The sequence below is a fragment of the Chelonia mydas genome, chromosome 28, assembly GCF_015237465.2.
Source record: "Chelonia mydas isolate rCheMyd1 chromosome 28, rCheMyd1.pri.v2, whole genome shotgun sequence".
In the NCBI taxonomy this organism is placed as follows: domain Eukaryota; kingdom Metazoa; phylum Chordata; order Testudines; family Cheloniidae; genus Chelonia; species Chelonia mydas.
Window position 1 is genome coordinate 4,688,466 of NC_051268.2, and position 20,041 is coordinate 4,708,506.

Consider the following 20,041-nt stretch of genomic DNA (forward strand, 5'->3'; position numbering starts at 1 on the left):
GGGTCACTTGGATTTGAACCAAGGACTATTTGATCGCCAATCTAACACTCTACCACTGAGCTACACCCCCATACCATTTGCATAGGGGAGTCAGTGGTCTTAAGGATCTTGAAGGACAGGCCCTACCTCAGCGAGCTCCTTTTCCATTCCCAGACCACAGTGGTTTTAAAAATGGGGTTCGATTAAACTTTATCTATGCAGGTAAACACCACAGCTTGCCCACCCACCAACAGAGCTTCTCCCACTGACATAGCTACCGCCTCTCGGGGAGGTGGATTAACTACATGGATAGGACAGCTCTCTCCCATCCCCTTAGAGCATCTTCATTATTTATGAATAAGTAGGAAATCACCTACTGAATGGACAGCCACCAATTTATCAACTATTGCTGTGTCTGCATTCAATATGGGTAAGTGGGCAGTGAACAAGACTGTTTTGAATAAGATGTACCTCAGTTAGGATGCAGTGTCACTGACCCCAGATTGTGACTGGTCCTAATGGGGAATTTGTTTTACAAATTTGGCACATTGCCGATTCACTACTGTTTGGTTATACTCTAAGGGGAATCCCAATTAGCTGTTTATTACTAATAAGGTTTGTCAACTTTCCTCACCTTTGTTTTTTAAAGTTCTCTCATGAGCTGTTATGGTTGTTGCTGTATAACTCTGCTAAGCAGTACAAATAATTTCTTTAAGAAATTGTTTTATTCCTTGCCTTCATATTGTTTCCTGAAATTAGTTTATTAATTTTCACTTGTGTTCGTTAAACAGTTTAGCCGTGCCACGCACATTTTAAAAGGTTTCTTCAGTAGCCAAGCCCTTAATACCATGAATTATAGTTGCAAAGACAGTTTCTGCTGCACAGTGGTCAAAATAGTGAATGTTTTGTTTTACGTATATACGTATATATATATATATATTACTGTGCTCCAAATAGATACTCCAGATTCAGATAATCTTGAAACGAAACCCATAATTCCATTTCAATTTTGGAGTCTCCTAGTTTAAGAGACACCAGAGTGTGGAATAGTCGTTTGCCCAGTCATTAGTCTTATGCATGTTCCTGATAAGAAAGGTACAGTTGCCTTTACATAGTAATAATTTGCTTGGTAACTTACTTTGTTCTGTCTTTTATTACTTGCAACCACTTAAATCCTACTTTTTGTATTTAATAAAATCACGTTTTACTTATTAATTAACCCAGAGCAAGCAATTAATACCTGGGGGAGGAAACAGCTGTGCATATCTCTCTAATCAGTGTTATAGAGGGGGGAACAATTTATGAGTTTACTCTGTCGAAGCTTTATACAGAGTAAAAGGGATTTATTTGCTATTTGAACCCCATTGGGAACTGGGTATCTGGGTGTTGAGACAGGAACACTTCTTAAGCTGGTTTCAGCTAAGCCTGCAGCTTTTGGGGGAGGTGGTTCAGACCTGGGCCTGTGTTTGTAGCAGGCTAGCGTGTCTGGCTCAACAAGGCAGGGCACTGAAGTCCCAAGGTGGCAGGGAAAACGGGCTCAGAGGTAGTCCCGTCACATCAGGTTGCCGTCCCAAGGGGGGCTCTGTGACCCAAGCTGTCACAGAGACCCACTGCTCCCATCCCTCAAATGGGTGTGCAGAAACGTGCCAGCAGCACTAAGGTAGCTCCCTGCCCACTCTGCCTCCCTCCCATCTTGCCGCGCTGCTCCCAGAAGTGGCCGGCATGTCCCGGCACCCCCTGGGGCGGGGGTGGGGGGGCCGTCTCCACGCACTGCTTCTGCTTTGAGCACCAACTCCGCAGCTCCCATTTGCTGAGAACTGTGGCCAATGGGAGCTGTGGGGGCAGCGCCTGCAGGCATCAGCACAGAGACCCCCTGGCCCTGCGCATCTAGGAGCCACTGCCGGAGGGGCGTGTGTGTCAGTTGCTTTGGGATCCGCATTGCCCGAGATAAGTGCCACCCCCCTGATGCCTCCCGCACCCCAACACCCTGTCCCAGCACAGAGCCTGCACCCCACACCCAAATTTCATCCCAGAGCCCATATACCTCAGCCCCTCTGACCTCCTAACCCCCGCCCCGGGATAGACCCTGCACCCACCGTCCAAACTCCCTCCAAGAGCCTGACCCCCGCAACCGCTCCTGCACTCCAACCCCTTGCCCCAGTCAAGGTACCTCACTTTATGTTCATTTACTTCTCATTTCTTATGAGGAGGAGGAAGAAAAATAATGAAAAACAGGGGGAGGCTTTTTTTGCCTCTGTCTTCACTAACAAGGACAGCTCCCAGACTGCTGCGCTGGGCATCACAGCATGGGGAAGAGATGGCCAGCCCTCTGTGGAGAAAGAGGTGGTTCGGGACTATTTAGAAAAGCTGGACGTGCACAAGTCCTTGGGGCCGGACGAGTTGTATCCGAGAGTACTAAAGGAATTGGCGGCTGTGATTGCAGAGCCATTGGCCATTATCTTTGAAAACTCGTGGCGAACGGGGGAAGTCCCAGATGACTGGAAAAAGGCTAATGTAGTGCCAATCTTTAAAAAAGGGAAGAAGGAGGATCCTGGGAACTACAGGCCAGTCAGACTCACCTCAGTCCCCGGAAAAATCATGGAGCAGGTCCTCAAAGAATCAATCCTGAAGCACTTACATGAGAGGAAAGTGATTAGGAACAGTCAGCATGGATTCACCAAGGGAAGGTCATGCCTGACTAATCTAATCGCCTTCTATGATGAGATTACTGGTTCTGTGGATGAAGGGAAAGCAGTGGATGTATTGTTTCTTGACTTTAGCAAAGCTTTTGACATGGTCTCCTACAGTATTCTTGTCAGCAAGTTAAAGAAGTATGGGCTGGATGAATGCACTATAAGGTAGGTAGAAAGTTGGCTAGATTGTTGGGCTCAACGGGTAGTGATTAATGGCTCCATGTCTAGTTGGCAGCTGGTATCAAGTGGAGTGCCCCAGGGGTCGGTCCTGGGGCCGGTTTTGTTCAATATCTTCATAAATGATCTGGAGGATGGTGTGGATTGCACTCTCAGCAAATTTGCGGATGATACTTTAAACTAGGAGGAGTGGTAGATACGTTGGAGGGCAGGGACAGGATACAGAGGGCCCTAGACAAATTGAAGGATTGGGCCAAAAGAAATCTGATGAGGTTCAATAAGGATAAGTGCAGGGTCCTGCACTTAGGACGGAAGAACCCAATGCACAGCTACAGACTAGGGACCGAATGGCTAGGCAGCAGTTCTGCGGAAAAGGACCTAGGGGTGACAGTGGACGAGAAGCTGGATATGAGTCAACAGTGTGCCCTTGTTGCCAAGAAGGCCAATGGCATTTTGGGATGTATAAGTCCGGGCATAGCGAGCAGATCGAGGGACGTGATCGTTCCCCTCTATTCGACATTGGTGAGGCCTCATCTGGAGTACTGTGTCCAGTTTTGGGCCCCACACTACAAGAAGGATGTGGAGAAATTGGAGAGAGTCCAGCGAAGGGCAACAAAAATGATTAGGGATCTGGAACACATGACTTATGAGGAGAGGCTGAGGGAACTGGGATTGTTTCGTCTGCAGAAGAGAAGAATGAGGGGGGATTTGATAGCTGCTTTCAACTACCTGAGAGGTGGTTCCAGAGAGGATGGTTCTAGACTATTCTCAGTGGTAGAAGAGGACAGGACAAGGAGCAATGGTCTCAAGTTGCAGTGGGGGAGGTTTAGGTTGGATATTAGGAAAAACTTTTTCACTAGAAGGGTGGTGAAACACTGGAATGCGTTACCTAGGGAGGTGGTAGAATCTCCTTCCTTCGATATTTTTAAGGTGAGGCTTGACAAAGCCCTGGCTGGGATGATTTAATTGGGGATTGGTCCTGCTTTGAGCAGGGGGTTGGACTAGATGACCTCCTGAGGTCCCTTCCAACCCTGATATTCTATGATTCTATGATTCCTGTGGATAGCAACAAATATTCATGGCTTTCAGCTTCAAATTGCTGCCTCAAGGCATCCTTGATCCTTATGGCCCCGCGCTGCACCCCTCTAATAGCCCTGGTCTCTGGCTGTTCAAATTCAGCCTCCAGGCGCTAAAGCTCAGTGGTCCAGTCCTGAGAGAAGCTTTCACGCTTCCCTTCACAAATATTATGGAGCATACAGGATGTGGCTATAAGCATCGGAATATTGTCATCGGCCAAGTCCAGCCTTCCTTATAGGCAGTGCCAGCAGGCCTTTAAACGGCCAAAAGCACACTCAACAGTCATTCTGCACTTGCTCAGCCTCTTTTTGAACTGTTCCTTGCTGCTGTCAAGGTGCCCCGTGTATGGCTTCATGAGCCACGGCATTAAGGGGTAGGCAGGGTCTCCCAGGATCAAAATGGGCAGTTTAACTTCCCCTACGGTGATCTTTTGGTCCAGGAAGAAAGTCCCTGCTTGCAGCTTCCTGAACAGGCCAGTGTTCCAAAAGATGCATGCGTCATGCCCCTTAGCGGGTCAGCCTGTGTTAATGTCCGTGAAATGCCCACGGTGATCCACAAGTGCCTGGAGAACCAGAGAAATACCCATTGTGATTAATGTATTTGGTGGCTAGGTTGTCTGGTCCCAGAATTGAAATATGTGTGCCATCTATCGCCCCTTCGCAGTTAGGGAAGCCCATTTGTACAAAGCCATCCACAATGTCACTCATGTTGTCCAGAGTCACAGTCTTTCGGAGCAGGATGCAATTAAAGGCCCTGCACACTTTTGTCAACACGTGTCCAATGGTCGACTTTCCCACTCTGAACTGGTTGGTGACCGATTGGTAGCAGTCTGGAGTAGCCAGCTTCCACAGTGCAATTGCCAAGCGCTTCTCCAACTACGGCAGCTCTCATTCTCGTGTCCTTGTGCTGCAGGGCTGGGGCGAGCTTATCGCACAGTCCCAGGAATGTGGCTTTCCTCCTCCTAAAGCTCTGCAGCTATTGCTCCTCATCCCAGATATACATGACGATGTGATCCCACCATTCAGTGCTTGTTTCCCAAGCCTAAAAGTGGCCTTCCACTGTGGTCAGCACTTCCGAGAATGCCACAAGCAATCTCGTGTTGTAGCTACTGTTAGGGGGCTTATTCCTTCACCCGCTTACTTCCCGGGTCCTTCTCACAAGAACAGAGAGCAACAATACCCGAAGTCCAAAGGTGCAAACAATTCGATGTTTATTGGGGTGAACTTCCAGCAAGCATGATTCCAGTTTCCTTCCTTAGTGTCCCCCTTCCCAGCTCTGACACCACAGAGCCTTACACCTGTGTCCCTGTTCCCATTCCTGCCCTTAGCCAAACATGATTCCAATTTCCCCACCCCCATGCCCTGTTCCCCCACCCACCCACCTACCTACCCACTTACTTCCTGATTGACTGCAGACTATACAGTAAAACTTGAGTTCTGCTTAGCTATACCTTAACCAATCATTTTCCTGAAATTTAACTAACCAATCCTAACATATTGTAACATGATTATGTAACCAATTATATCCCACCACCTTAATTAGTTTACACCCAGCAAAATTAATTATACAGCCGACAGAAACAATCACAGAACCAGACAGAGATTATACAGACAAACAATAGGGAAATGGGGGACTACAATGATAGAACAACACAGAAATGAGGATTTCCCATCCCAGCTATTTTGGGTCCCACACTACAAGAAGGATGTGGAAAAATTGGAAAGAGTCCAGTGGAGGGCAACAAAAATGATTAGGGGACTGGAACACATGACTTATGAGGAGAGGCTGAGGGAACTGGGGATGTTTAGTCTGCGGAAGAGAAGAATGAGGGGGGATTTGATAGCTGCTTTTAACTACCTGGAAGGTGGATCCAAAGAGGATGGATCTAGACTGTTCTCAGTGGTAGCAGATGACAGAACAAGGAGTAATGGTCTCAAGTTGCAGTGGGGGAGATTTAGGTTGGATATTAGGAAAAACTTTTTCACTCGGAGGGTGGTGAAACACTGGAATGCGTTACCTAGGGAGGTGGTGGAATCTCCTTCCTTAGAAGTTTTTAAGGTCAGGCTTGACAAAGCCCTGGCTGGGATGATTTAATTAGGGATCAGTCCTGCTTTGAGCAGGGGGTTGGACTAGATGACCTCCTGAGGTTCCTTCCAACCCTGATATTCTATGATTCTATGATAAGTGAGTTCTTGCCAGACAGGATGCTATCAAATCAAGTTTCCTTTTACATCTTCTAGGCACTTCCCTTTCTCTGGAGGCGATAGGCATTATCAGAACAGGATTGTATTCCTAACAGCCCAATAGCACCTTCTTTCAATGTGACTAGTTTGGAATGTGAGGAGGTGACTGGTCGCTTCCCAGCTTATGGCTGCCTCTGTTGCTTAGCCGTAAGAACAGGGCCTCAGACTGTCACAGTAAGAGAAGAACCTTACACCGGCAGACCGTGATTTTGATTCTTTCTTTTATACCTCTATAACTAGCCAAGTGATAAGAAAACACCTAAATTCTTAGAGTCTAGGCCTTTGCAGACAGGCCTGAATATCTATATCCTAACAGCTACTATGCATGGTGAGATCAATGTCGAACTCCTCTTGCTTTTGTAGTTTAAGGAATAACTCCACTGCCACTCCTGACGTTACTGACATAAACTGTGACCGTACAGATCATTGCAACCATTATATGTTTCCACCAACTCTTGTACAAAGGAGGTCCAGTAAGGTGTCTATGGAAAGGTTATGATTATGATTATGCTATCTGTATATCTGTATCATTTTTGTAGTTGAAGGTATGAATATTGGCTATGTACTTGTATCTCAATGTGGTTTAATTCTAAGTAGCCTCAGTGAAGCATTTGGTTAGCTTCTTGAGAAAGGACTATTCTCAGTAAGTGTCCAATCAAGAAATATTTAACTGACAATGAAATTTGGGAGATGCCCATCCACATCTGAGCTTTCCAGGGAACGTTCAAACTAACATGTAAACAATGGCGTCGGCCTCTAAAGAACTGAGTCATGCAAGGATATGTGACTTGCCCATGTGACTCCAAACTCCATCTTGCTACTGTAATTTACCCAGGAAGAACAAAGGGGTGTCCTTCCACATGGCAGGGGATATAAAAGGCCCTGAAAACCCCTCCATTTTGTCTTCAATCCTGCTTCTTACTTCTGGAGGAACCTTGCTGCAAACTGAAGCTTTGAACCAAGGACTGAAAGACCCATCCCAGCTGGGGATGTTCTCCAGAGACTTGATTTGAACCTGCCGTTTATTCCATCACAGCTGCAAGCCTGAACAAAGAACTTTGCCGTTACTGTATGGAATTGATTCCATTTAACCAATTCTAGCTCTCATCTGTATCTTTTTCCTTTTATGAATAAACCTTTAGATTTTAGATTTTAAAGGATTGGCAACAGCGTGATTTGTGGGTAAGATCTGATTTGTATATTGACCTGGGTCTGGGGCTTGGTCCTTTTGGATCGAGAGGACCTTTTTTCTTTTACTGGGGTATTGGTTTTCATAACCATTCATCCCCATAACAAGTGGCATTGGTGGAGACACTGGGAAACTGGAGTGTCTAAGGGAATTGCTTGTGTGACTTGTGGTTAGCCTGTGGGGTGAGACCAAAGTCCTCTCTGTCTGCCTGGTTTGGTGTGCCTTCGAAGTGGAGAATCCCAAACTGCCCTGCTTTGAGCAATCTGTCCTGAGTTGATACTCTCAGAAGTGTCCCACCAAAGACAGCATCGTTACAATGTATTAGTAAGAAAAAGGAGCATATTGGTCAACGGTGCGGGATCCATTCCTGCTGCCCGAAGAGGCAGAGCGCGCAGTACACCAACCATTGAAAGATGGCGCCAAATGTGGACGGAAGCACAGGGATTGCTGGGATGCGAAGCAAGGCATCACGGGGCATTGGGACAGGTCCTGGGATGCCCCGCGACTCCCTCCACCTTCCCACAACTCTTAGTGGCAGAAGAGGAAGAGATGCTCAGTGGGATAGCTGCTTAGAGTGCACTGCTCCAAATACCGCAGCAAGTGCCACAAGTGTGAACACACTATTGTGCAGGCAGCTGACAGTGTGAACACACAACAGCGGTTTCCCTTCAGCGCTCTCTGAGCAGCACTGTAACTCCTGGTGCTGTAACTCTGCCCGTGTAGACAGCCTCAGAGAGACTGACTGCCAGGATCCCAGGACTGATCCCCTCCGAATGAAGCACAACGTCGACAGGCTATGCAGCCTTCACTCGTCTCCTGTACCTGGAAACCCTGCTAGCCCAACGGGCTGGACCATCTACGCCAGTACCTGGTTCCTCAACTGCAGCTACAGTTCCTGCTCCAGGGGAATCCAAAGGCCGAGAGGTGCAGAGATCCAACTCCTTATAACCTTAGAAACGTTTTGTTCCTTTTTCTATTTTTTTCTTTCTTTTTATGAAGTTGGAGACTTCTCAGCCTTTCTGTTAGATTAGGGTGTAACCGTGCGGCTCAGTGGGGGTGAGTGTGTGAACACCTCTGAAATCTACACAGGGAAGATGTTAGGAAGAATAGTTCCCCAAATCTTAATAACCGTAAAATTCTGCCCTATGAAATGACTGAATGCATGCTCCTCACCTATGGAAGCATTGCAAGGAGTTGAGCTGTCAGATATATGTGCAGTGAGAGTTGTTTGAATGAACTTCTTTTACTAATGTCTCTAGAAGGTCTGTCTGTGTTTTGGGGTGAGAGGGCGATGAGAAGTATTAGCTGCACAAGAGTGAAATCTAAGAAGAAAACTGTAATTAGCTTTGAGGCTGTAGGCTAAATGTAAGCAATAATTTGGTTTCGGTGTTGAAATATTCAGCTGGCTAGATCTGGGTTGCACTGCCTGGGTAGAAGTCTCTCGTTGGGGTTTTGACATCACTAAATATGCACCTGCCTCCTTGGGTTGCTCTTTTAGGATTTGTAAGCGTTGATTTTCTGCTGTATTAATCTGATGGTTTGGCTACATTGATGACTTGATTCCAGTGCAATATCCTCGTTAACTCATTGATTTACTGATTTGACCTGAACTTTATAGCTGAGTGGTGTTTATAGTCATTTAGCCTTAGTGATGTGTGCCCTTGGATTTATTTGTTCATGTTAATAAAACATGTATCTGGGATCTTGAGTCGTTTCTTTCAATAAGCAACAGGGGCCGGAACTTTTATTTGTATATTTCCCTTTAATTCGATCTCCATTTTCTGCATTTCGTTACTGTTCTAAGTTAAGGAACGTGCAGCAACAGAAACGGACACAAACCTGTTGCTGCCCCATTCTGTGCCCATCCAGCAGGAGTAAAGAACAAACACCTCCTGGAGCAGGGATTGTAACACTGGACTGTAAATACAGACGCCTGTTCCCAAGGTTTGCTGTCTTTCTCCAATCATGGCCTGAGGGTGACACCTACAGCTGCTTGTAATCACGCCTGGCAGAAAGGAGACCCCTATGTGTATTCCCTTGGGAGGCAGGGGGATCTGAGAGACCCTGGAGATGGGGGATATTTACCCAGAGCTCAGGAGCAGTCTACTCAGGGGTGATGCAGTAGAAAAGAGCTGGGTGCTGCTTTCCCCTCTTATTTCTCCATATCGCCTTTCAGTCTCTCCGTTTTCCCTTTCTTCCCCCTCCCCCCACCCTCTGGCAGGGAGACTTGGTCACTTCCCTGCTCCCAGGGGCGCTCACTCTCCCATAGCTGGGTTGGCCCCTGTGAGTGCTAATAGGAGTGAGCACCTGGGTGCAGGTCACTCCCTGCAGCGGCTCTGGGACACACAGAGGCAGGAGGAGGAGCAGAGATGGGGCCAGTTCCCACCTAAGAAAGTCCCTGGCCCGGTGAGTGTGGCAGCTGCAGCCCGGGTTGGGCTTGAAGTGGGTTGGACTGAAAAACTTGTGGATCTAAAGGCAGAGGAGGCCTGGGATTACTTCAAGTCAAAGCTTCAGAAGCTATCGGAAGCCTGATCCCAAGAAAGGAGAAAAAATTCATAGGCAGGAGTTGTAGACCAAGCTGGATGAGCAAGCATCTCAGAGAGGTGATTAAGAAAAAGCAGAAAGCCTACAGGGAGTGGAAGAAGGGAGGGATCAGCAAGGAAAGCTACCTTATTGAGGTCAGAACATGTAGGGATAAAGTGAGAAAGGCTGAAAGTCAAGTAGAGTTGGACCTTGCAAAGGGAATTAAAACCAATAGTAAAAGATTCTATAGCCATATAAATAAGAAGAAAACAAAGAAAGAAGAAGTGGGACCGCTAAACACTGAGGATGGAGTGGAAGTTAAGGATAATCTAGGCATGGCCCAATATCTAAACAAATACTTTGCCTCAGTCTTTAATGAGGTTAACGAGGAGCTTAGGGATAATGGTAGGATGACAAATGGGAATGAGGATATGGAGGTAGATATTACCACATCTGAGGTAAAAGCCAAACTCAAACAGCTTAATTGGACTAAATCAGGGGGCCCAGATATTCTTCATCCAAGAATATTAAAGGAATTGGCACATGAAATTGCAAGCCCATTAGCAAGAATTTTTAATGAATGAATCTGTAAACTCAGGGGTTGTACTGTATGACTGGAGAATTGCTAACATAGGTCCTATTTTTAAGAAAGGTAAAAAAAGTGATCCAGGTAACTACAGGCCTGTTAGTTTGACATCTGTAGTATGCAAGGTCTTGGAAAAAATTTGAAGGAGAAAGTAGTTAAGGACATTGAAGTCAATGGTAATTGGGACAAAATACAACATGGTTTAACAAAAGGTAGATCGTGCCAAACCAACCTGATCTTCTTTGAGAAGGTAACAGATTTTTTAGACAAAGGGAACGCTGTGGATATAATTTACCTCGATTTCAGTAAGGCGTTTGATACAGTTCCACATGGAGAATTATTAAATTGGAAAAGATGGGGATCAATATGAAAATTGAAGGGTGGATAAGGAACTGGTTAAAGGGGAGACTACAGCGGGGCACACTGAAAGGTGAACTGTCAGGCTGGAGAGAGGTTACTAGTGGAGTTCTTCAAGGATCGGTTTTGGGACCAATCTTATTTAATCTTCTTATTACTGACCTTGGCACAAAAAGGGGTAATGTGCTAATAAAGTTTGCGGATGATACACAGCTGGGAGGTATTACCAATACAGAGAGGGACCGGGATATCATACAGGAAGATCTGGATGACCTTGTAAACTGGAGTAATAGTAATAGGATGAAATTTAATAGTGAAAAGTGCAAGGTCATGCATTTAGGGATTAATAACTAGAATTTCTGTTATAAACTGAGGATGCATCACTTGGAAGTAACGGAGGAGGAGAAGGACCTTGGAGTATTGGTTGACCACAGGATGACTATGAGGTGCCATTATGATATGGCCGTGCAAAAAGCTAATGCGGTCTTGGGATGCATCAGGCGAGGTATTTCCAGTAGAGATAAGGAGGTGTTAGTACCGTTATACAAAGCACTGGTGAGACCTCACCTGGAATACTGTGTGCCGTTCTGGTCTCCCATGTTTAAGAAGGATGAATTCAAACTGGAACAGGTACAGAGAAGGGCTCCTAGGATGATCTGAGGAATGGAAAACCTGTCTTATGAAAGGAGACTCAAAGAGTTTGGCTTGTTTAGCCTAGCCGAAAGAAGGCTGAGGGGAGATATGATTGCTATCTATAAATATATTAGAGGGATAAATACCATGGAGGGAGAAGAATTATTTAAGCTCAGTACCAATGTGGACACAAGAACAAATGGATATAAACTGGCCATCAGGAAGTTTAGACTTGAAATTAGGCAGAGGTTTCTAATCATCAGAGGAGTGAAGTTCTGGAACAGCCTTCCAAGGGCAGCAGGGGGGGCAAAAGACATATCTGGCTTCAAGACTAAGCATGATAAATTTATGGAGGAGATGATATGATGGGATAGCCTCATTTTGGCCATTAATTGATCTTTGACTATTAGCGGTAGATATAACGAATGGCCTGTGAAGGGATGTTAGATGGGTGGGATCTGAGTTACTACAGAGAATTCTTTCCTGGGTGTCTGGCTGGTGAATCTTGCCCACATGCTCAGGGTTCAGCTGATCGCCATATTTGGGGTCGGGAAGGAATTTTCCTCCAGGGCAGATTGGAAGAGGCCCTGGGGGTTTTTCGCCTTCCTCTGTAGCATGGGGCACGGGTCACTTGCTGGAGGATTCTCTGCACCTTGAAGTCTTTAAACCATGATTTGAGGACTTCAATAGCTCAGACATAAGTTAGGGGTTTGTTCCAGGAGTGGGTGGGTGAGATTCTGTGGCCTGCGTTGTGCCGGAGGTCAGACTAGATGATCATAATGGTCCCTTCTGCCCTTAAAGTCTATGATTCTATGAAGGAACCAAGAAGGGGCCAGAGCAGCAGGGAGCTAGCAGGAAGGAAGGAAGTATCATAAGGTACCGGGGCTGCTGGCTCCAGTGTGAGCTGGGAGGCCGGGCTGAGCTCCGGGCTGCTGCTGCGGCCCCAGAGGGGCTGGCCCACGGACAGACTTTCACTGAATCACTTTCTGTGCCCATCCGAGGTGGGGACTTTCCCCAGCTGGGCCAGTCCCAGGCTCTGCTGCCCCTGCCAGGAGCTGCTGGCACCAGGGGCCAGAGAGACCCCAGGGGCAGCGTTGGGTGGGCAGGAGAGAGACTCCACACAAAGGCCCCAGAAGCCGAGGGTCTCGCAGCCCCTGGGGATCTGCTCCTGGGTGGGGCCGGGACAGTGATGGAGCCGCTGCCCTCATGCTGCCCCAGGTGTAGTGTGAGAAACTGCTGTCTGTAGGACTTTGCTACTTAGGGCGCACTGAGCATGCTCACATGAACTGAGCATGCTCAGTAACATCTGCTGAAGCCACTTCCCTTCACCCTGCCCTTACTTGGAATCGGATTCTGCAGACTGCTATTTACAGGAGTTCAAAGGGGACAAATCGGAGGAGGGGGTGGCCTGAGGAGGAGGCAGAAATTGACTAGTCAGGGGGGTGAAGCAGCTGGAGGCAGGGTTAGGAGAGGGGCTGAGGAGCAAAATCGGGGATGGGGGGAAAGGAGCCGGCGTTCTACACCCAAGCAATGGCACATGGAAAAGCACTAAGGGTGGATTGAGAGGCAAAATAGCAGTTGCAAAAGGCAATCGCCACTGGTGGATTGAATGAAAACAAAGTTCGGAGGCCAGGCCAGAAATTCAGTCAGGCTGGAAGTCGGATGATCCAGCAGAATAAACTTCTGCTCTGAAAATAAGAAGAAAAATTTAGAATTAAAAATTCCAAATGAGAAATCTCATTAAAAAACATAGCCAGAGCACTACTAGAAACAGCTGTCATTGCTAAAACTAGACTGCTGCAGATTTTCAATGAGTACTTGTTGGTAAAATATAAATTAAATAGCGCAATGACATGCATCTGCAGAATAACAAAGCGAAATGATGACGTCTTAAGAGTAATTCAGGGAATCCCAGCAGCAGATAAGACAAATCTGTGAACTGCTATGAGACTTTATGCAGCCGGATTCACTGATAAGGGATTCTTTTTGTTTCTGTAAAGTATTTCACTGAATTAAATCTCCAGAGCACCTCAGTAGGTTACATCAGACAGAGAGGAGCTGCAGTGACTAGGCATTGGGATGCCTCTGCCTTTAAGAACCCAGCCCTGGGAAGCTCATGCTGAGAGGTGCTGTCTGTGGGAGGGGAAATAAAAAAGCCCTTCTGCCCCCCCCACCCTATTTTTGGGAACACTGGTGTCTCAGTCCACTGAGGTAACTGTTACTCCTCTGTCCTTGCCTGTGCAAGGGTTTTGCCCCGTCACCATCTGGCAGCGCTTTCCCCCTGGGCTTAACTGTTGAGAATAGGCCACTTCCACCTTAATTGAATTAGTCTCATTAGCACTGATTCACCCCACACTTGGCAAGGCAACTCCCATATTTTCATGTGGTGTAATATTTATACTGCTTTCTGTGTTTTCCGCTCCATGCATCTGATGAAGTGGGTTTTAGCCCACAAAAGCTTATGCCCAAAACAAATGTGTTACTCTCTACGGTGCCACAAGGACTCCTTGTTGCTGTTGCCAGCACCCAGTGCCGAGAGGCAAAACAACAGCAGGGTTTGGTTCGCTACCCGGTGTGCTTCACCCAATAATCACAACGGGGTGGAGAAGCAGAAAAGTTTATTTGAAGCTTCAAAAAGGTACAGGGAGAATAGAATCTCCAATCCTGCATACGGAGCAGGAAGTTACACAGGCTTTTATACATCCTTTCTTCAGCATACTTATCCAATAGCAAGCTGCCCTAAGTATCCATATAGCCAGCCAATCCAGTTACCAGCTAGTTCTCTTGTTTTTTGTTATCATTTGTTAACCTATACATAAAGCTGCTTTATTCAGCATTGTTCTTCCATATCTGCCCTGTTTGGCCTTGTTTAGTTTCAGGCAGTCTGACTCTGCAACATATTGTTGCAGATCCTCAGCATAACTGCTGCGAGTGCCTCCAGGCTGGGGGGCCAAGGACACTTGGGCCTAGTGCGAGGGGGCTTCATCGACACTCGTGGTCTTCCATCCCCTCGAGTTACCTAGTGGCCATGCCCCAGTGTCCCCAACATTATCTTTGCTGATACAGACGAACCCGGCTGCCCCTCTGAAACCAGAGTCCCTGCTGCTGATCATGAACGAGAAGCACATTCCCTTTAAACACCTGGTATTTGAATGCATCTGAAAGTCACAAGGAACAGCGATCTGTGTTAAAGGAAGGTTGCCATTTATTAGACCCCCAATTGATATTGTGTGCACAAAGAGAGGTTTGAATGTGTCACAGGTAGTTTGGTAAATCTTGGTTATTTTATTTTTGTACGAGGTTCCTGTCCACCTCCAGTAGAGTTTTCAGTCCCAATGGCAACTTACTTATCAAATGTAGCACAAACTAGTCCATTCCTCCCAAGGGGATGGGGTTCTCGTTCTTCTGCACATTGTAGCCCACGGAGACCAAGGACCTGCAAATGTGCCTTCATATTATACCTTTGTTTAATGGATAAAAACATGAACTAGACACTTAGAGGATTGGAACTGATTTCAGCTGAGGAACCTGTTTGCTAGGTTTTTATGCGTTTGCACAGGAAAACATTGAGTGTTTCCATTCATTTCAAGCATCCCCATTAGGTGAAAATCCTGAACAAAATGGCAATGGATATTCAAATATTTTTGTTAAAGGAAGAAGGTTTTAAAGGGGCACTTGGATTTGAACCAAGGACTATTTGATCGCCAATCAAACACTCTACCACTGAGCTACACGCCCATACCATTTGCATAGGGGAGTCAGTGGTCTTAAGGATCTTGAAGGACAGGCCCTACCTCAGCGAGCTCCTTTTCCATTCCCAGACCACAGTGGTTTTCAAAATGGGGTTCGATTAAACTTTATCTATGCAGGTAAACACCACAGCTTGCCCACCCACCAACAGAGCTTCTCCCACTGACATAGCTACCGCCTCTCGGGGAGGTGGATTAACTACATGGACGGGACAGCTCTCTCCCATCCCCTTAGAGCATCTTCATTATTTATGAATAAGTAGGAAATCACCTACTGAATGGACAGCCACCAATTTATCAAATATTGCTGTGTCTGCATTCAATATGGGTAACTGGGCAGTGAACAAGACTGTTTTGAATAAGATGTACCTCAGTTAGGATGCAGTGTCACTGACCCCAGATTGTGACTGGTCCTAATGGGGAATTTGTTTTACAAATTTGGCACATTGCCGATTCACTACTGTTTGGTTATACTCTAAGGGGAATGCCAATTAGCTGTTTATTACTAATAAGGTTTGTCAACTTTCCTCACCTTTGTTTTTTAAAGTTCTCTCATGAGCTGTTATGGGTGTTGCTGTATAACTCTGCTAAGCAGTACAAATAATTTCTTTAAGAAATTGTTTTATTCCTTGCCTTCATATTGTTTCCTGAAATTAGTTTATTAATTTTCACTTGTGTTCGTTAAACAGTTTAGCCGTGCCACGCACATTTTAAAAGGTTTCTTCAGTAGCCAAGCCCTTAATACCATGAATTATAGTTGCAAAGACAGTTTCTGCTGCACAGTGGTCAAAATAGTGAATGTTTTGTTTTACGTATACATGTATATATATATATTACTGTGCTCCAAATAGGTACTCCAGATTCAGATAATCTTGAAACGAAACCCATAATTCCATTTCAATTTTGGAGTCTCCTAGTTTAAGAGACACCAGAGTGTGGAATAGTCGTTTGCCCAGTCATTAGTCTTGTGCATGTTCCTGATAAGAAAGGTACAGTTGCCTTTACATAGTAATAATTTGCTTGGTAACTTACTTTGTTCTGTCTCTTATTACTTGCAACCACTTAAATCCTACTTTTTGTATTTAATAAAATCACGTTTTATTTATTAATTAACCCAGAGCAAGCAATTAATACCTGGGGGAGCAAACAGCTGTGCATATCTCTCTAATCAGTGTTATAGAGGGGGGAACAATTTATGAGTTTACTCTGTCGAAGCTTTATACAGAGTAAAAGGGATTTATTTGCGGTTTGAACCCCATTGGGAACTGGGTATCTGGGTGTTGAGACAGGAACACTTCTTAAGCTGGTTTCAGCTAAGCCTGCAGCTTTTGGGGGAGGTGGTTCAGACCTGGGCCTGTGTTTGTAGCAGGCTAGCGTGTCTGGCTCAACAAGGCAGGGCACTGAAGTCCCAAGATGGCAGGGAAAACGGGCTCAGAGGTAGTCCCGTCACATCAGGTTGCAGTCCCAAGGGGGGCTCTGTGACCCAAGCTGTCACAGAGACCCACTGCTCCCATCCCTCAAATGGGTGTGCAGAAACGTGCCAGCAGCGCTAAGGTAGCTCCCTGCCCACTCTGCCTCCCTCCCATCTTGCCGCGCTGCTCCCAGAAGTGGCCGGCATGTCCCGGCACCCCCTGGGGCGGGGGGGGGGGGGCCGTCTCCACGCACTGCCTCTGCTCTGAGCACCAACTCCGCAGCTCGCATTTGCTGAGAACTGTGGCCAATGGGAGCTGTGGGGGCAGCGCCTGCAGGCATCAGCGCAGAGACCCCCTGGCCCTGCGCATCTAGGAGCCACTGCCGGAGGGGCGTGTGTGTCAGTTGCTTTGGGATCCGCATTGCCCGAGATAAGTGCCACCCCCCTGATGCCTCCCGCACCCCAACACCCTGTCCCAGCACAGAGCCCGCACCCCACACCCAAATTTCATCCCAGAGCCCATATACCTCAGCCCCTCTGACCTCCTAACCCCCGCCCCAGGCCAGACCCTGCACCCACCGTCCAAACTCCCTCCCAGAGCCTGACCCCCGCAACCGCTCCTGCACTCCAACCCCTTGCCCCAATCAAGGTACCTCACTTTATGTTCATTTACTTCTCATTTCTTATAAGAGGAGGAGGAAGAAAAATAATGAAAAACAGGGGGAGGCTTTTTTTGCCTCTGTCTTCACTAACAAGGTCAGCTCCCAGACTGCTGCGCTGGGCATCACAGCATGGGGAGTAGATGGCCAGCCCTCTGTGGAGATAGAGGTGGTTAGGGACTATTTAGAAAGGCTGGACGTGCACAAGTCCTTGGGGCCGGACGAGTTGTATCCGAGAGTGCTAAAGGAATTGGCGGCTGTGATTGCAGAGCCATTGGCCATTATCTTTGAAAACTCGTGGCGAACGGGGGAAGTCCCAGATGACTGGAAAAAGGCTAATGTAGTGCCAATCTTTAAAAAAGGGAAGAAGGAGGATCCTGGGAACTACAGGCCAGTCAGACTCACCTCAGTCCCCGGAAAAATCATGGAGCAGGTCCTCAAGGAATCAATCCTGAAGCACTTACATGAGAGGAAAGTGATTAGGAACAGTCAGCATGGATTCACCAAGGGAAGGTCATGCCTGACTAATCTAATCGCCTTCTATGATGAGATTACTGGTTCTGTGGATGAAGGGAAAGCAGTGGATGTATTGTTTCTTGACTTTAGCAAAGCTTTTGACATGGTCTCCTACAGTATTCTTGTCAGCAAGTTAAAGAAGTATGGGCTGGATGAATGCACTATAAGGTGGGTAGAAAGTTGGCTAGATTGTCGGGCTCAACGGGTAGTGATTAATGGCTCCATGTCTAGTTGGCAGCTGGTATCAAGTGGAGTGCCCCAGGGGTCGGTCCTGGGGCCGGTTTTGTTCAATATCTTCATAAATGATCTGGAGGATGGTGTGGATTGCACTCTCAGCAAATTTGCGGATGATACTTTAAACTAGGAGGAGTGGTAGATACGTTGGAGGGCAGGGACAGAATACAGAGGGCCCTAGACAAATTGAAGGATTGGGCCAAAAGAAATCTGATGAGGTTCAATAAGGATAAGTGCAGGGTCCTGCACTTAGGACGGAAGCACCCAATGCACAGCTACAGACTAGGGACCGAATGGCTAGGCAGCAGTTCTGCGGAAAAGGACCTAGGGGTGACAGTGGACGAGAAGCTGGATATGAGTCAACAGTGTGCCCTTGTTGCCAAGAAGGCCAATGGCATTTTGGGATGTATAAGTCCGGGCATAGCGAGCAGATCGAGGGACGTGATCGTTCCCCTCTATTCGACATTGGTGAGGCCTCATCTGGAGTACTGTGTCCAGTTTTGGTCCCCACACTACAAGAAGGATGCGGATAAATTAGAGAGAGTCCAGCGAAGGGCAACAAAAATGATTAGGGATCTGGAACACATGACTTATGAGGAGAGGCTGAGGGAACTGGGATTGTTTAGTCTGCGGAAGAGAAGAATGAGGGGGGATTTGATAGCTGCTTTCAACTACCTGAGAGGTGGTTCCAGAGAGGATGGTTCTAGACTATTCTCAGTGTTAGAAGAGGACAGGACAAGGAGTAATGGTCTCAAGTTGCAGTGGGGGAGGTTTAGGTTGGATATTAGGAAAAACTTTTTCACTAGAAGGGTGGTGAAACACTGGAATGCGTTACCTAGGGAGGTGGTAGAATCTCCTTCCTTCGATATTTTTAAGGTCAGGCTTGACAAAGCCCTGGCTGGGATGATTTAATTGGGGATTGGTCCTGCTTTGAGCAGGGGGTTGGACTAGATGACCTCCTGAGGTCCCTTCCAACCCTGATATTCTATGATTCTATGATTCTATGATTCCTGTGGATAGCAACAAATATTCATGGCTTTCAGCTTCAAATTGCTGCCTCAAGGCATCCTTGATCCTTATGGCCCCGCGCTGCACCCCTCTAATAGCCCTGGTCTCTGGCTGTTCAAATTCAGCCTCCAGGCGCTAAAGCTCAGTGGTCCAGTCCTGAGAGAAGTTTTCACGCTTCTCTTCACAAATATTATGAAGCATACAGGATGTGGCTATAAGCATCGGAATATTGTCATCGGCCAAGTCCAGCCTTCCTTATAGGCAGTGCCAGCAGGCCTTTAAACGGCCAAAAGCACACTAACAGTCATTCTGCACTTGCTCAGCCTCTTTTTGAACTGTTCCTTGCTGCTGTCAAGGTGCCCCGTGTATGGCTTCATGAGCCACGGCATTAAGGGGTAGGCAGGGTCTCCCAGGATCAAAATGGGCAGTTTAACTTCCCCTACGGTGATCTTTTGGTCCGGGAAGAAAGTCCCTGCTTGCAGCTTCCTGAACAGGCCAGTGTTCCAAAAGATGCATGCGTCATGCCCCTTAGCGGGTCAGCCTGTGTTAATGTCCGTGAAATGCCCACGGTGATCCACAAGTGCCTGGAGAACCAGAGAAATACCCATTGTGATTAATGTATTTGGTGGCTAGGTTGTCTGGTCCCAGAATTGAAATATGTGTGCCATCTATCGCCCCTTCGCAGTTAGGGAAGCCCATTTGTACAAAGCCATCCACAATGTCACTCATGTTGTCCAGAGTCACAGTCTTTCGGAGCAGGATGCAATTAAAGGCCCTCCACACTTTTGTCAACACGTGTCCAATGGTCGACTTTCCCACTCTGAACTGGTTGGTGACCGATTGGTAGCAGTCTGGAGTAGCCAGCTTCCACAGTGCAATTGCCAAGCGCTTCTCCAACTACGGCAGCTCTCATTCTCGTGTCCTTGTGCTGCAGGGCTGGGGCGAGCTTATCGCACAGTCCCAGGAATGTGGCTTTCCTCCTCCTAAAGCTCTGCAGCTATTGCTCC

General features: G+C 47.0%; 3 protein-coding genes and 1 non-coding gene across 16 annotated transcripts in view; 1 reads left to right on the plus strand and 3 right to left on the minus strand.

Moving 5' to 3' along the window:
- The window catches only part of LOC102943236 (zinc finger protein 883), a 2,438,435-nt gene that overhangs the window by 1,259,014 nt on the left and 1,159,380 nt on the right, over window positions 1-20,041 (plus strand).
- The window catches only part of LOC114020163 (zinc finger protein 501), a 1,907,800-nt gene that overhangs the window by 1,225,015 nt on the left and 662,744 nt on the right, over window positions 1-20,041 (minus strand). The gene's annotated exons all lie outside the window — the stretch shown is intronic.
- The window catches only part of LOC119564595 (zinc finger protein 883), a 1,467,279-nt gene that overhangs the window by 376,814 nt on the left and 1,070,424 nt on the right, over window positions 1-20,041 (minus strand). The window lies entirely within an intron of this gene.
- TRNAA-GGC lies at window positions 15,124-15,195 on the minus strand. The gene has a single exon. It is a non-coding gene; the product is annotated as a tRNA-Ala (tRNA).